Source organism: Lissotriton vulgaris, chromosome 3_2 (assembly GCF_964263255.1).
Source record: "Lissotriton vulgaris chromosome 3_2, aLisVul1.2, whole genome shotgun sequence".
Lineage (NCBI taxonomy): Eukaryota > Metazoa > Chordata > Amphibia > Caudata > Salamandridae > Lissotriton > Lissotriton vulgaris.
In genome coordinates this window covers 9,813,884-9,830,786 of record NC_141690.1, presented here as the reverse complement: position 1 = coordinate 9,830,786, position 16,903 = coordinate 9,813,884, and the positions used below count along the sequence as shown (strand labels likewise).

The following is a 16,903-nucleotide window of genomic DNA, read 5'->3' as shown; positions in this document are numbered from 1 at the left end:
CTTAAAGCTGCCTTCTGAGCCTGCCCTGGACACCATTACTTGTGCAATGAGCCTGCACACCATTACTTGTGCACAGACTGGAACTGATGTCGGAGGATTATTCTCTCCTGCTACCTTCTGCACTTGACTTTAAGCTGTGAGGATGCTAAATGAGCCGGTAGCTGTAATCACACCTCGGAGTACTATATTACTTTCAATAATCACTCCAGTGTTGCATATTTTAGTTGCTACTTGATGCACGACGGCGCTACCAGTTTAATTTGCAATCTGTGCCTGGTTACCCACTGCTATTATTATTAATTTTTAAACAACTTTTGTTTAATCGCATATTTGAAATAACATCAGCAAAAGGCACCTACCATCGGTGATATGCACCGAACAGTGATCTCTGAAAAGGCAAACAAATAGCGTCTCCAGTGAGACAAGGATTTCAGATCCCTGGACACTCAATCCAGCACAGCGCAGACTGATCCTGTTTAGCAGGTGGGAGGGGAGCAGTGAAATAGTGGATCATTTGGTTGGGGGTTCCATCACACATGCTCCGCAGGCAGCTACACTCTTCGGTATGACTGGTTTCAGCGGTGCACCTCTTGCTGCACTGCAAGGGAGTGGCTGTTGTCTTAGCTCAAGTGGCCTGAGTTCTTGCACCCTCATCAGTGACAAAGTCTTCGGGCCCAGGAGGAGCCTGCACATGGAAGTGGATATAACTATTCTGTGGCTTGTGTCTTACAAATATTTTAAAATTACATCTTAATCAGCTTGCACCTAAATGATGTGCCCTGTTTGGACAATACCAATCGAGAGAGGGACGAGACAAGGGTGCCCACTGTCACCGCTCCTCTTCGCTCTCTATATGGAACCCCTCGCTTATCGGATCCAGCAACAGCAAGATGCTCTTGGCATCAAATTTGGCGGTGATTTACACACCATTAGCCTTTATGCGGATGACGTCCTACTCCCCTTGGATCATCCACGGACGGCGCTGCCGGCATGCATTGCTGAGCTTGAGGTGTTTGCTATGGTGTCCGGATTTAAAATGAACACGGACAAATCTATAGCGCTAGACCTGTCCCTTACAGACTCGACCCGTGATTATCTGCGGACCCTCCTACCCGTTCAATGGGCTACAGACATACCTTTTACCTGGGAATCCAACTCAGTGGTCACAGCCAATTATGCTACTCCGCGCACACGCATCCGAGGAGAGGTAGACCGGTGGAGGCATCTTCCCCTATCCTGGCTGGGCCGCATTGTGGCAGTTAAGATGACTATCCTGCCGCAGATTCCTGTATCTACCCCTTAGGCTCCAGCAGGCTGGATATGACAAACCCAATCGGACCTGGCCCAATTTATATGGCAAGGTCGGAAGCCCCGGCTGAAGAGAACACTCGCCACTTTGGCTCCGGAGGAAGGGGGGTTGGGTGTTCCTGACCTGTATAAATACTATCAAGCGGCGCAATTGCGCTACCTGGTGGAATGGAGCAAATGGGAGTCCGACAAACACTGGCTCTTCCAGGACCAGGCAGTGGCGGGACGCCCGCTGCAGGAGATACCGTTTCTGCTGGCTTACAGACCGGCCAACCTATATGTGTCCTCTGTAACCCGGGTTCCCCTAGAAATCTGGGATGCAACTAACATACTCCATGGCTTAACAACGTTCCCCTCTCCGCTCACACCCCTGGTAGACAACCCTGACTTCACTCTCGGGACAGCTAAAGGGGTCTTTGCACACTGGAGACCGGCAGGGTGTCGCTTCCTGTATCATATATACAGCTCGGATGGGGTACTCCCTTTCCAGCTCTTTAAGCAGGAATCTAACCTCCCCGACACAGAACGTATAAGATATTTACAGGTGCGTCACTGGGCGTTACAGCCACAAGTCCGAGAAACAGCCGACAGGAAATTCACCCCGTACGAACGCTGGCTTTTCTCCCGCACCTCCAACTCCAAGCTCATTTCAGACCTTTATAAACTGATCCAGACGCCAACCACGCACATCTACAATCCGGGCAGGGTACGGTGGGAAAAGGAACTGGGTAGATCCCTGAGTCATAAGGTATGGGGGAGCATTGCATATAGGGCCAGGCACTCAGCGTACCACATGGGGTACTCACCGAGACACTCACTAAAAAATCTCTATATTGGTACTACACCCCTGAGAGATTATCCGAGATGGATTCCTCAAAAAACAAGCTGTCGCTCACCGCAGCAGGGAAGGAGGACCAATTTGAGGAACTCTGGCAACCTTTCAGGGCCATACTGCTGACTGAATTCACGGAGTTAACGTGTCCCAAATATCTCAGATTGTTACGCCTGACAGCGCCTATAGCTACAGGCCCTTAGGTACTCAGGCATGGGACGCCTAGAAGCTGTGCAAATGAGCAGTAGAGACACTGTTAGGAGCTCTGGACTGGGTGAGGGGAGGGAGGGAAGGGAAGGGTTTGGAAGGGGGGGTTGGGTTAAAGGCGGAGGGAAGGTTTTCTTGGCTTATTTCGGTTCTAATATGTTCTTGGTTCAGTGCTTTCGTTTCCCCGATGGGTTGGACATTGCTGTTATTACCAATGTAGCCTTGTACTTCCTGCATCCGCTGAGTGTTACCACTCATGCCTGGTGTACCCACTCTACTTTTTGTACCACATTGCACTGTCTTCCAATAATAAAAAGATTTAAACCTAAATATATACAAGCATTGCCATAGCCAATAGGTCTTGCCTTTGGGACCTTATACGTGTTTAGTTATCCAGCACAATATCCTTGGTGCAACAACATCAACTGTTGCATGGCTAAATAGGGTCCCAAAGGCGAGACCGATTGGCTTTGCCAATGCTTGCTTTTTTTTTACTATACAGCAGTCCCAGAGTTTAATAATGTTCAGAGAATTATTGTTTCCTTAGGTTCGGCCAGCCTCGGGTCCTGGCTGTACGTTACTGCTTGTCGGAGTCTCCTTTCGTATTAAAAGGCACAGGGGTTGCCCACATTCTTGCCTGATCTAGAAGAAAGCCATTATTTTCATGTTTTGACTTTGCAAACTGATCTTGCATGCACGCCTTCGTCCGTTTCCAAGTTGAGCATCACTCGTGCATGTAGCACGAAAAAAAAAGATTATCTCCCTCTCAAAATAACATAGAAACTAAACATCTGAGGCACATGCGGATAGTCAAACAGCTTTTTGTTAGAAATACATTGTTTAGAAGAAACTGAGGCTGCAGTAAACGGTTTGACAAAAGCAGATTATACCCTCATATATCCAGGGAAGGAACGGTGCTATTTATTTAAAAAAAAAAAAAGTTTTTTTTTCTTTTTTACCTTAGCCGTCTTAGGTTGGAAGAGAAAGATAATGTAACTGGTTGGTCTGGAAGCTGAAGGAAAAACAAAATAATTTTAACATTATGAAAAGGTTGTGAGAACTTGGACCAGTACTACAGGTATACCGACAGTATCACATAAACATCATACAAAATACAGTTTATAACACTGCAAAATATCAATTATGAGACACAGGAAACAATATTTGTATCGGTCAGACAACAATAAATCTGTTTTTCATCTGTTCCTATGATAGGTAATCCTTAATCGCGTTAGCTTACAATGGCCCACAAAAAGTTTTGCGGGCCACGACTCATTTTATAAGTGTGTTGTATGACCAAGTGAAAATGTTTATTACTTCAAAAAAAGCACTGAGGAATGAATAGCTTTATAGAGTGAAACCCTTAAAATAAAAACTGCAGGACACTTAACAAGAAAAAAACACACGATTAAAGGTACTAATGCAACGGTGAATGAAATAGATATGTGGTGGAATCAATAAAGGATTAGTGGCGAATTAGTATGGTGAAATATGGAATTTGCGAAGTGGACATGTTAGTCTGTTATTTCGATTGAAAAGGATAGTGCAGGGACTGCAGGGACAGAAGAGCGAAGAATTCAGATTTTGTTTTTCCCCGGAGGTCATAGCAGTAGTAGGAGGCTTGGGATGAGTAAAAAAGGATGGGGGGTGTGGGGGTAGAGGCGAGCCAGAGGGAAGAGTTTAGAAAGGCTTGTTTTGGGGATCGGTATAGTAAAAGAGGTGTCAGATGGTGCAAGGAGGGACAGAGTAGGGGAGATTCTAGAAATGGCTGTTTTGGGGATCATAGTAGTGGTATGGGGTTTCAGATGAATGAGAGAGTGGATGTAGAGGATATATTGATAGAGGTATAAGGTGAGAAATAGGGTAGTGCATTTGAAAGAGCGGTAGAAAGAAGTTTGAGATGTGTCAGAGAGTTGAAGAAGAAGATATATTAAGAGAGGTATAGGGTAAGAAATACAGTAGTGCATTGAATATGTTTTTTTATGGAAGAAAAGTAATAAATATATAGATCTAAGTACATGGAAGGTATATAAATGCTTAAAGGAAGTAAGTATATGTAAATTAAAGATGCATTCGATAAACTTTGGAAACTTTCAAGTGTTGTACTTAAACATTTTTTTTTAAACATAATTATTCTACGTTTATACAAAGCAATACACATAGACAGGTACATATCTATAGTACAAATAAATGCTTATATACAGAGAGATATGCTGTATATTTGTTTGCGTATGGTGTTTATGTGGGGAAGAGCCAATTCTTGAGTAGTTCTCCAACGATAAGGTTTTTGTCTGTGGATCTTATGTTGGGGGCTAAAGAGTTCCATATTTTGACTGCTTGAACAGAGAAGGATGTGTCACCCATATCTTTTTCTTGTATCTTGGAATTTTGAGGCGAGGTGCCACTCTATGCCGGAGGTTCCCATGCAGGATGTGTTTGGCGATTTTATTCCTGATGAAGAGCGGTCCCATTCCATGCATTGCTTTGTGGGTGATACAAAGCAGCTTGAACATGGATCTTCTGGCAACCTGTAACCAACGCAGGACTTTCAAGGCAGCCATTCTCAACCCATAGTCTATATTAGGGCATCTACACCTCTCCACGTACAACACTTGAATTGGAACTAATAAAAGCATTATTTTTGCTATAATACAGCAGTTGTGATCTGTACATCTCTATCCAATACAAAATATCAGTACAGCCTAATACATTGTAGCATGGAGACCATTCTCCAGCATAAGCATATCACAGCTTGCGTGCGCATTTTTTTGCGTTTGCAGTTCCAGACAAATATCAAAAATTCATCAATTTTCTCGAAAATGTAATGAAAGAAATTTCAGGAATGAATACTTACTTATCTTGAAAGAAATACACTAGCTTTCATATTAATAGTGTGGTAGAGAGTTACTCTGCTTGAATGGACACCAGCCCTAGTCCAAAATCAAATGCTTGAACCACTTTTTTCTTAATTTGTTAACTTTTGCATTTATATACTTTTTACCATCAACACTTACCCATACTTACAAAAATAAAAAATTCAAATTGTCAGTGAGAATATATTTAACAAGATGATTTTTCTTCCAGAATATCCACAGAAATTGTCAAATATGCCTTATAAATTCAATAAATCTTTGGCTTGATGGTAGACATGCGAGACAAAGCATGTGAATGGTGTTTGGACGAGTATATTTTTTTTATTTTTTTTATTTTTTTATTTATTTATATGCTTCTATAGCGCCTGAATAGACCCCCGAAGGGGTATCTCTGCGCTTTGCCATCCAGGGGAAACCTGCTACTGTACCCGGACAATACCAATAGATAGTGGGGGAATAAAATTAAATGCTAGAAAAGAGGTAGGTTTTCAGGGTTTTTCGAAAAGATAAGTGATCAGAACTGAGCTTTAGTGAGAGGGGGAGGGTGTTCCACAGAACAGGCCCAGTATAGGCCAAAGCCCTACCTCCTTGACGGGCTTTTTTAATCTTGGGAACCTTGAGGAGTTGGAGATTGCTTGATCGTAGTGAGCGGCCCGGAACATAGGGTGTGAAGACTGTGCTGAGAAATTTCGGGCCTATCCCCATCAGGCATTTGTGAATTGTGCACAAGATTTTAAATTTGGTCCGCAGTCGTACTGGCAGCCAGTGCAGTTCCGTCAACAGTGGCTGGGAGGGAGTCCTAGGTGGAGCATTCATGACTAACCTCGCGGCCGTATTCTGGACCACCTGTAGCTTGTTAAATTGGCCTTCATTAGATGACAAAAGAAGGCCATTACAGTAGTCCAGTCTGCTGACGACCAGAGCCTGGACCAAGGTCTTTCTGTGGTGATCTGGGAGAAAAGGAAACACCCTTCTCAACAGAGAGATAACCCCAAAACAGGTACCAGCAACCTGGTTGACATGATCTTTAAAAGTCAGTGACTGATCAAATAACACTCCCAGATTTCTTATGGTCTGCTTGGGGATGGGGGCGGGTCCTAGTTCACCAGGCCACCAATCACTGGACCATAATGTTGCTGCTTCCCCATAAAGTACAACCTCGGTCTTGGTCACGTTGCACTGTAAGCAGTTGTTGGCCATCCATTTGGAAACTGCCCTCATTCCTTCTGCAAATGTTCTTTGTATAGCAGGGGAGAAGGTCTTAAAGGGGAACAGAAGTTGGGTGTCATCGGCGTAGGACACCGGTATAAACCCAAACGATCTCACTAAGTCAGCCAGGGGGGCCACGTATACATTAAACAATGTGGGGCTCAAGCATGAGCCCTGTGGCACACCCCTGGTGAGCTCCCTGGCGGTGGATTTGTGGGAGCCCAATCTGACTTCCTGAGAACGACCGGAAAGAAAGCTCTCCATCCAGGACAGGGCCATACCTCCCAATCCTATCTCTCTCAGCCGGCAGAGAAGCAGATCGTGAGACACCGTGTCGAAGGCAGCGGATAAGTCCAATAGCACCAGAATCATCGACCCTCCACTGTCAAGCGTCATCCTGATGTTATTGGTGACAGCCAGTAGGGCGGATTCGGTGCTATGGTTGGGCCTAAAACCCGATTGTGAGGGATCTAGGCCATCCGCTGTCTCGATATAGTTAGAAAAATGGGTGTTCACGTGCTTCTCTGTTAACTTGCCGATGTAAGGCAGGAGAGAGATAGGTCGGAGGTTAGTTAGATCCGTCCAGGGTAGGGTCGCCTTCTTCCTAATTGGGTTTACTACCGCAGTCTTCCATTCCATGGGGACTTGGCCTTTGGCCAGGGAGGTGTTAATAACTGCCTGGATCGAGGGGCCTAAGATGGAAATTAGAGGGGCCACCATTTTAGCCGGAAGGAGGTCGTTGGGGGAGCCTGTTTTCATATGGCCAATAAGGGTTGCCAGGTTTTGATCTGTGACGGGAGGAATGGCAAACAGGGAGTTTGTAGCCTGAATGCTGGATTTAGCTTGGGGAATGGATGTAGAGACCCCAGTTTTAGAAGTTAAAATTTTATCATAAATCAAATTAATTTTTTCTTCAAAGAATACAGAAATTTCGTCACAGAGTGGTTGAGAAGCATCTTCAGTACTCTCAGTGGCTACAGGTTTAATAAAATTTTGCAAAATTTTGAATAGTTCGCGCGGACAATTTCCAGCCTCTTCCAGTTGTACGGAGAAATTAACTTTCCTGGCTAGTTTTATTTTTTTATAATATGCTGACTGAGCCTCATGAAAGGCTTTCCTGGCCTCTTCATTTTTAGATGATCTCCAAGTTTTTTCTAAACGCCTGCATTTTTGCTTTTCCTTTCTGAGATCAGCTGTATACCATTTCTCCTGTTTGGTATGGGGGAATTGCTTGTGTGGTTTGAGAGGAGCAAGGGTATCGATAGCGGTTTTTAGGGACTCATTAAATTTCTCTAATGCAGACTCAGCAGTGTCTGCATCCGTAACAATCGGTTGCACCCAATGTTTGTGTAAATTGGTCACTGAGATTTTATGCCATTCTCGCCGAAGAATTGGTGGGAGCAGGGTTTTTTGTGGTCGTTTAATCGGACCAGCCAGATAAAACTCCACCAGAAAATGATCTGACCAAGAGATCTTTTTTGCAGGCAGACATCGTACTTTGGTGCTGTTAGAGAATATAAGATCAAGGGCGTGGCCACCTATGTGTGTGGTACCGTTGTTAATTATTTTAAGCCCCAGATTCGATAAGTCAGTTGTTAGGTGCATGGTTTCAGGCAATTCTGGAATATCCATGTGTATATTAAAATCCCCAAGGAGGATAAAATCCTCTTTTGCTTTCATGTGGGGGGCAAGTGTTTCCAGAAGGAGCAGGGCAAAATCGGGGTTGGAGATAGGCGGACGGTACAAAAGGGCTCCTTTCCAGGATGTACTTCCTAGTGTGATTTTAAAAATCATTATTTCCATCATTGGACTACATATTTTATCTAAAATAGTTGCCTTAAACATGTCCTTACATATAATTGCCAATCCACCCCCTGTTTTATTGGGCCTATCCACATGCATGATTCTGTATCCTGAGGGAACACCCAGCACAACAGCAGGTGTTGTGTGGGGTTTCATCCAGGTCTCAGTGAAAAAACAGAGATCAGGTTGTTCTGTGTGAATAAGGTCCCAAATCTGTAGTTGGTGTTTTGGCATGGAACGCACATTTAAAAGAAGGCATTTGAGTTCCGGGGGAGTTGTGGTGATAGTAGCTTTGCCCTGAATGCAGTCCTTAGTCGAGTCTGACTGAAAACGACATTGGAGGCAAGAAAAACTCCCCTCAAGCTGTTTATATTGCAGCCGTGTATCACAGCTCACCCTGGGCTGCAACAGTCGGAGGGTTTGGGGTGTATACGTGATGAGGTTAGTACCTTCGATATCAGGAAGCATAGTGGGATACTTTGCGACCTCCGCGCCTCTGTCTGCCTCGTCCTGTCGCGGACGGGCGCAGACGGGCAGCTCTTTGGCTGGTCTTCGGCGTGGCCCCGGCGATGCTGCGCGCGATCGCTGCGCGCTCACAGGGGGCGATGGCTAAATAGGCCCTCCAGATTGGTGCACTAGAGCGCTAACCGCTCGTGGAGTGTCCCAGCAGGAAGTGACTGGCTCTCCCTGGCCCGCCCTCCGCACAACGGTACTGGTTACCGCGTCAGACCGGGGCGGGTCAGGAGAAAAGACGAGCACAGGCTTCCTTTTAGTAAGTATATTTCGTTTCCCTCCTCCTTGTAATCAGGACAAAGGGCTATAAGGTATAAATCACCCCAGAGTCAATATAAGTGTGGTGGAAATGCGTGTCACAGATATCAGTGCAAATATTAAAACTTCGTTCGTGATTAAATGTTATTTTTAAAAACGAGTATTTTTAAAAGACAGGCTATTCACTTTTACCCACCACAAGTAGGGAATGCACGGGCACAAACGCAGTAGCTTGAAAGGCTAAGCGGAGGAGAGACTCTGCCACCGCCTCACATCCGCAGCTAGCACAGATCAGGGCTCCGCCTAAATAGGCCCTCCAGATTGGTGCACTAGAGCGCTAACCGCTCGTGGAGTGTCCCAGCAGGAAGTGACTGGCTCTCCCTGGCTCGCCCTCCGCACAACGGTACTGGTTACCGCGTCAGACCGGGGCGGGTCAGGAGAAAAGACGAGCACAGGCTTCCTTTTAGTAAGTATATTTCGTTTCCCTCCTCCTTGTAATCAGGACAAAGGGCTATAAGGTATAAATCACCCCAGAGTCAATATAAGTGTGGTGGAAATGCGTGTCACAGATATCAGTGCAAATATTAAAACTTCGTTCGTGATTAAATGTTATTTTTAAAAACGAGTATTTTTAAAAGACAGGCTATTCACTTTTACCCACCACAAGTAGGGAATGCACGGGCACAAACGCAGTAGCTTGAAAGGCTAAGCGGAGGAGAGACTCTGCCACCGCCTCACATCCGCAGCTAGCACAGATCAGGGCTCCGCCTAAATAGGCCCTCCAGATTGGTGCACTAGAGCGCTAACCGCTCGTGGAGTGTCCCAGCAGGAAGTGACTGGCTCTCCCTGGCCCGCCCTCCGCACAACGGTACTGGTTACCGCGTCAGACCGGGGCGGGTCAGGAGAAAAGACGAGCACAGGCTTCCTTTTAGTAAGTATATTTCGTTTCCCTCCTCCTTGTAATCAGGACAAAGGGCTATAAGGTATAAATCACCCCAGAGTCAATATAAGTGTGGTGGAAATGCGTGTCACAGATATCAGTGCAAATATTAAAACTTCGTTCGTGATTAAATGTTATTTTTAAAAACGAGTATTTTTAAAAGACAGGCTATTCACTTTTACCCACCACAAGTAGGGAATGCAAGGGCACAAACGCAGTAGCTTGAAAGGCTAAGCGGAGGAGAGACTCTGCCACCGCCTCACATCCGCAGCTAGCACAGATCAGGGCTCCGCCTAAATAGGCCCTCCAGATTGGTGCACTAGAGCGCTAACAGCTCGTGGAGTGTCCCAGCAGGAAGTGACTGGCTCTCCCTGGCCCGCCCTCCGCACAACGGTACTGGTTACCGCGTCAGACCGGGGCGGGTCAGGAGAAAAGACGAGCACAGGCTTCCTTTTAGTAAGTATATTTCGTTTCCCTCCTCCTTGTAATCAGGACAAAGGGCTATAAGGTATAAATCACCCCAGAGTCAATATAAGTGTGGTGGAAATGCGTGTCACAGATATCAGTGCAAATATTAAAACTTCGTTCGTAATTAAATGTTATTTTTAAAAACGAGTATTTTTAAAAGACAGGCTATTCACTTTTACCCACCACAAGTAGGGAATGCACGGGCACAAACGCAGTAGCTTGAAAGGCTAAGCGGAGGAGAGACTCTGCCACCGCCTCACATCCGCAGCTAGCACAGATCAGGGCTCCGCCTAAATAGGCCCTCCAGATTGGTGCACTAGAGCGCTAACCGCTCGTGGAGTGTCCCAGCAGGAAGTGACTGGCTCTCCCTGGCCCGCCCTCCGCACAACGGTACTGGTTACCGCGTCAGACCAGGGCGGGTCAGGAGAAAAGACGAGCACAGGCTTCCTTTTAGTAAGTATATTTCGTTTCCCTCCTCCTTGTAATCAGGACAAAGGGCTATAAGGTATAAATCACCCCAGAGTCAATATAAGTGTGGTGGAAATGCGTGTCACAGATATCAGTGCAAATATTAAAACTTTGTTCGTGATTAAATGTTATTTTTAAAAACGAGTATTTTTAAAAGACAGGCTATTCACTTTTACCCACCACAAGTAGGGAATGCACGGGCACAAACGCAGTAGCTTGAAAGGCTAAGCGGAGGAGAGACTCTGCCACCGTCTCACATCCGCCTATTGGGGCAGAAAGAGTTGTCAATGGAAGTAGAGAATATCTGGGGACTGTGGATTACATATTTCAATTCGAAAAGGGGGGAAACAATACACCATAGGAAGCTCTGGGACACTTGGATTCTCAGATAGAGAACAGGCCCCAAGTGCAGATGGAGAAGTTGGGGAAGCAGGACGTGTAGCAGATGGATTGGGCCTCTTCTCACAGATGCTCTAACAATAACATGATACAGGGACAGAAGGTAATAAATCTGTTTGGGATTGGAGAATTGTATAGTGAATCAACTACAGAGATCATAGGGATGAAAATTATAAAACTGTACAAGTCAGACTAATGCCTTGATTTGTGGACTTCTTTTTTGTTTGTCCTTGCAAAAATAATAAAAGAATTTAAAAATAAACGCAATGCAAAAAAAAATTCAAAAAAACAACGGTCATTTCCGGCAAGATCTGTTTGTGATTTTGATCCATGCACCACCCCTCTTCTGCTATCAAGCAGTCAAATCAATCAGGGAGTTTTTAAAGCGTGCTACTCACCCGTGAGGGACTCAAGGCGCTAAGGAGGTGGTAGTGGGGGAAGGAAGCAGCTCCGGTCAGTCGAAGAGCCAGGTCTTGAGAGTCTTCCTGAAGATGTGGAGGCTGGGGGTGCGTCTGATGTCGATCGGGAGCCTGTTCCATGTCTTAGCTGCGATGTAGGAGAAGGATTTGCCACCCGATCTAGCTTTGTGGATGCGTGGGGGTTCGGAAAGGTAGGCGGATCGAAGGTTCCTCTTGGGTATGTGGGAGGAGAAACTGTTGTTGAGATATTGGGGTCTGGTGTTGTGGAGGCATTTGTAGGCGTGGGTGAGTATCTTGAAAGTTACTCTCTTCCCATCGGGGAGCCAGTTGAGGTTACGCAGGTGTTGGGGGTTGTTTTTGTGTCAAGGGATGCCGAGGATGAGTCTGGCTGCGGTGTTCTGTATGGTCTGGAGTTTGCGGAGCAGAGACTGGTTGATCCTGGCGTAGAGGCAGTTTCCTTAGTCCAGTCTGCTGGTTATGAGTGCGTGGGTGACGGTCTTCCTTGATTCGGGGGGATCCATTTGACGGTTAGGATGGGGAGAGTGTTTAAGCAGGTGGAGGCGGCCTGTCGGGTCATGGAGAGGGAAGAGTCAAGTACGATGCTGAGGTTTCAGGTGTGTTCTGTGGGGTGGTGGGCCACCAGGTGTTGTCCCCTGCAGAGGGGGAGGATTCGAGGATAAGGACCTCTGTCTTCTCCGAGTTGAGCTTCAGGCAGCTGCAGCTCATCCATGATGCTACACAAAAAGGGTTAGACCCATTAAAGTCAAGGGACCTGGGTAATTACGTGGTACAAGGGAAAGGGGTCCCAGACAAAGAACAAATGATTACAATTTGATACAATTATTTCAAGAAGCAAAATTACTAAATGCAAAAGGATTTATTTCAGAATTGCATATTTTTATTTATTTATTTATAGAGTTTTATATAGCGCGTACAAGACCCGTGGGTATCAGAGCGCTTAACAAGGAAAGAATAGCAAATAGACATTATAGTAGTAATAATAACAACAACATATATATGAGGTAGAAGGCAATATAATGAATGGACGTGATTAGATATATACGTTCTTAATGTCTGTGCAATTAGCATTGGTCTCGAACCAAGTTCGGTGAGGTAGAGTTATAAGGTATTCCAGTGCATAACAGGTAAGGATAGATCAATAAATCAGGTGAGGTAGAGGTTTTATATTTTTTTTTTTTTTTTTTTTGAGTGAGATAACGTTATCAGTTTGCAAGTCTATGAGGTAGCAATATGTGTCTAGCCTCGGCTTGAACCTGGACACAGTCAGATGTCAGGGGTTGCTCTTCCAACATTCATGAAGCGAACAATCCTCTGGTAGCGTGAGTGCTATATTACCTTTCATTGGTTAAGATACATCAAATTGTTTCAACAAACTTTCTGTATATGTGCCCACATACACAACGGGGAAGGGAGGTGAAGTGAGGGAAAGTGTCAAGGATAAAGTAGGATTTTAGGGGAATAGTCAGAATCATTCAGTGACAAGTATTAATCATAGTTTCAAAAACGATGTTCATGTGGTTCCTTGACCCAAGGACCACAGTATAACGCTCGTATAGAGTCCAGAAAACAAATGATGTAGACCACCTAACTCGCCTTCAGCAGCTTTGGTCTAGCTTAGGGGTAGGAGTTGGTGATGGTTGTATGGTCTACGTTTCGACCCAAGGTACGTGTAGGATGGTAGTCCTTACAAAGCGGGTCTTCTTCAGGACAAAATAGTTGTGGGTGGGCAACCTCCTAAAAGTAATTAAAAGAAATCAATTAGTACGCACCGACCTTGTTACTAGATACAAGGAAGGCGGTTAGGTAAAAGCCGTGATGCGACGTCCTTCATTCCTTCCTGGAAGTTGAGTCTGGTGGTGAGGGGGTTCTTGGTGAGGGAGAGGATGAGCTGGGTGTCGTCGGCGTAGGATACTATGCGGATTCTGTGCTGACGATGGAGGCAAAGGGGTCATGTAAATGTTGAAGAGCATGGGGCTGAGTGACGATCCTTAGGGTACTCTGCAGTTGATTTCCATGGGCTCGGAGATGAAGAGTGGCAGTCTGAATCTTTGGGTTCTGCTGGTGAGGAAGGAGCTGAGCCATTCGAGGGCGGTTCCCTGTATGCCTGCGTCGTGGATTCTGGCAGTGAATGAGCGGTGGAAGACGGCGTCGAAGGCTGCAGAGAGGTCAAGTAGGATCAGGGCTGCTGTGTGTCCTTGGTCGAGGAGTGTACGGATGTCGTCTGTGGCGGCGAGTAGAGTGGTCTCAGTGCTGAGGTTGCTGCGGAATCCAGATTGGGAGGTGTAGAGGATGGAGTTTTATTCGATGAATTTTGTTAGTTGGACGTTGACTGTCTTCTCAGTGGCTTTGGCCACGAAGGGGAGGAGAGAGATGGGTCCGTAGTTCTTGAGGTCTGTTGGATCTGCTGAGGGTTTCTTGAGTAAGGGCCTGACTTTTACGCGCTTCCAATCGACGGGATATATGCCGGTTTTCAAGGTGGCGTTGATGGTGCATCGTAGTTCAGAAGAAGTGGTGGCGGCAGCTCTCTTTTAGATGTGCGGGGGGCAGGGGCCTGTTGGGCTCCTGAATGGATGCCTTTCATGGTTGATGCAGTGTCTTTGGTGGTGACTGGTGTCCAGGAGGAGACGGTTGATTGGCTGGTGTTGCTGGAGGAGGGAGTGGTTTTGGCATCAGGTCGTTGAAGTTGTAGAGGCCCTTGATTTTCAGATGGAAGTAGGAGCCGAGCTTGTTGCAGAGGTCCTGGCAGGGGGTGATGTCTGTGGTTTCGCTGGGGGATTTGGTGAATTCCTGGATGACGCTGAAAAGTTCCTTGGAGCTGCTGGAGTTGACGAGGATCTTAGTCTGGATGAAGGTCCTTTTGGTGCATCTGATGTGTTGGTGGGATTCAGTCATGGAGTTCTTGTAGGTGGTGCAGTCTTCGGAGGATTTGCTGTTTCTCCAGTTCTGCTCGAGACGTCTGCATGTGCGTCTGGATTCTTGGAGGTCGGCGGTGAACCAGGTGGCCTTTCTGGGGCGGTGTTTGTCGGGGTTACGTAGGTGTGCAAGTTAGTCTGCGCAGTTGGTGATCCATCTGTGGAGTTCTTTGTCTGCGAGGATGGCGTCAGTCGAGATGGTGGGTGTATCGCGTGTGAGGGTGGAGTTGAGCTGCTCCTCAGTGACCTTGCTCCACTTTCTTTGTGGGTGGGGGGGACGGGATGCAGGTTTGGGCGGCGTGGGTTTGTTGACGAGAAGGTGTACGCAGTGCTGGTCCATCCATGGGGGTTGCGTGGTGTGGCTGAAGCGGATGTTGTTCCCACCTGCGAAGATAGGGTCGAGGGTGTGTCCTGCCTTGTGGGTATGAGCTGTTGCAGTCTGATGTTAGAGAGGTTGTCCAGGAGGGTGGTTGAGTTGGGGGTCGCTGGGGTTGTTGAGGTGGAAGTTCAGGTCTCCGATGAGTATGTAGTTCATGGAGGTGATGGCGTGAGGTGCAATGAGGTCAGCGATGGTAGTGGCAAACAAAGCATGAGGTCAGGGGGGTCTGTAGGTGAGGGTGCCGAGAAGTGTGGTTCTAGGGCTGGTCTGGATCTAGAAGTGAAGGTGTTTTGTGGTGGAGAAGGAGTTGCTCGTGGTGGAGTCGGAGGGAGCTCTTGTGAGCAATTGCGAGTCCTCCTACTGGGCGGTTGGGGCGGTCCTTCCTCTGAGCCCAGTATCCGTCAGGAATGGCGGTGGCGATGTCAGAGGCGGAGGAGGCTTTGGACCAGGTTTCTGTGAAGAAGGCGACATCTGGCTAGAGGGAGTCGAGGAGGGCCCAGATATCTATGCCGTGTCTGTGCAGGGAGCACACGTTGAGGAGGATGCACTTCAGGGCTTCGGTGGTGTTGGCGTCCGGCATGGGGGCGAGGACAGTGGAGGTGTCGAGGGTGGTGAAGGTCTGGCTGCAGTGGCAGCAGGAGAACTGGCCCTGGGTGGTGTTCACCGTGGACAGCTGGCAGTTATTCCTCCCAGGGTTCAGTGCGTGCGAAGACGGCGGCTGAGTCGTAGCGGAGGGTGGTCGGAGAACCAGGGTCCCTAGTGCTGGTTGCAGTTGGGTCGTGGGCGGGCACAGATGGGCTTGCCTTTGGCGCTTCTGCTGCGCGGCAGCCATTAAATAGGGGGGGGGGGAAATGCAGCTGGGAGGCGGGAGCGGGAAACAGACAGGGGGAAGGGCTGCTGGGGCAACAACGGCGGGGAGTGAAAGGGTAGAAAAATGTGCAACAATAAAAATAAAACTAAGACCAACTAAGGATTACAGAGGCACAAACAACAACAATACAGACAGAAAAATAGACAGAAAAACGGGCGCAATACAAAGTACAGAGAAGACGGACACAACACAATGCACACCACTGTGGGACCAGCAGAATAGCAAGGCTCTCCCATTGGACCACCAGGGCCTCAAACACCTACCAGCTGAGGTAGAAAGGGGTTTCAGCAGCAGCAGCACTACAGCGGAGCTGCTGGGGAAGAGAGCAGGTCTCTAACCCGGAGGTCAGAGGTCTTGATCGCACCCCCTCGCAGCGGCTGCCATCAAATAGGGAATGGGGAGAGAAGCGCAGCAGGGAGGCAGGAGCAGGAAACAGGCAGGGGGAGGGGCCGCTGGGGCAGCAGCAACGGGGAGTGAATGGGTAGAAGAACACGCAACAACTGAAATAATACTAAGATCAACTAAGGATTACAGAGGCACAAACAACAATACAGACAGAAAAAAGGCACAATAACAAGTGCAGAGAAGACGGGCACAACACAATGCAGACCACAGCGGGACCAGCAGAAGAGCAAGGCTCTCCCACTGGACCACCAAGGCCTCGAACACCTACCAGCTGAGGTGGACAGGGTTTCAGCAGCGCTACAGCTGAGCTGCTGGGTGAGAGAGCAGGTCTCTGACCAGGAAGTCATGAACAGCAGAATGTATCAAACAAACCGCAAAAACGTAGAGCATTATGATCAGCACAGGATTCTTCAGCTTTATCTTTGCTGATATTAATGGGACAAACAACACATTTATTGTTCATCACAATTCGTAAAAAGGCTGTAATCGTCTTTAAAATACTGTAGACTTGCTATTCCGGTATATACTACCTTAGCTTGCTTGACTGCCATTGTTGCTTAACAGAGTTGCTACTCCAAGACTCCCTAAGTTTTAAAATGACATTCAAAAGAGGTCTGG

General features: G+C 47.0%; 1 protein-coding gene across 1 annotated transcript in view; it reads right to left on the bottom strand.

Moving 5' to 3' along the window:
• Positions 1-16,903, bottom strand: part of SMIM14 (small integral membrane protein 14) — a 445,120-nt gene that overhangs the window by 349,320 nt on the left and 78,897 nt on the right. Inside the window, exon 2 of the mRNA XM_086963966.1 lies at positions 3,307-3,359. The gene's annotated coding sequence lies outside the window, so the exon portion shown is untranslated. The remainder of the gene's footprint in view (positions 1-3,306; positions 3,360-16,903) is intronic.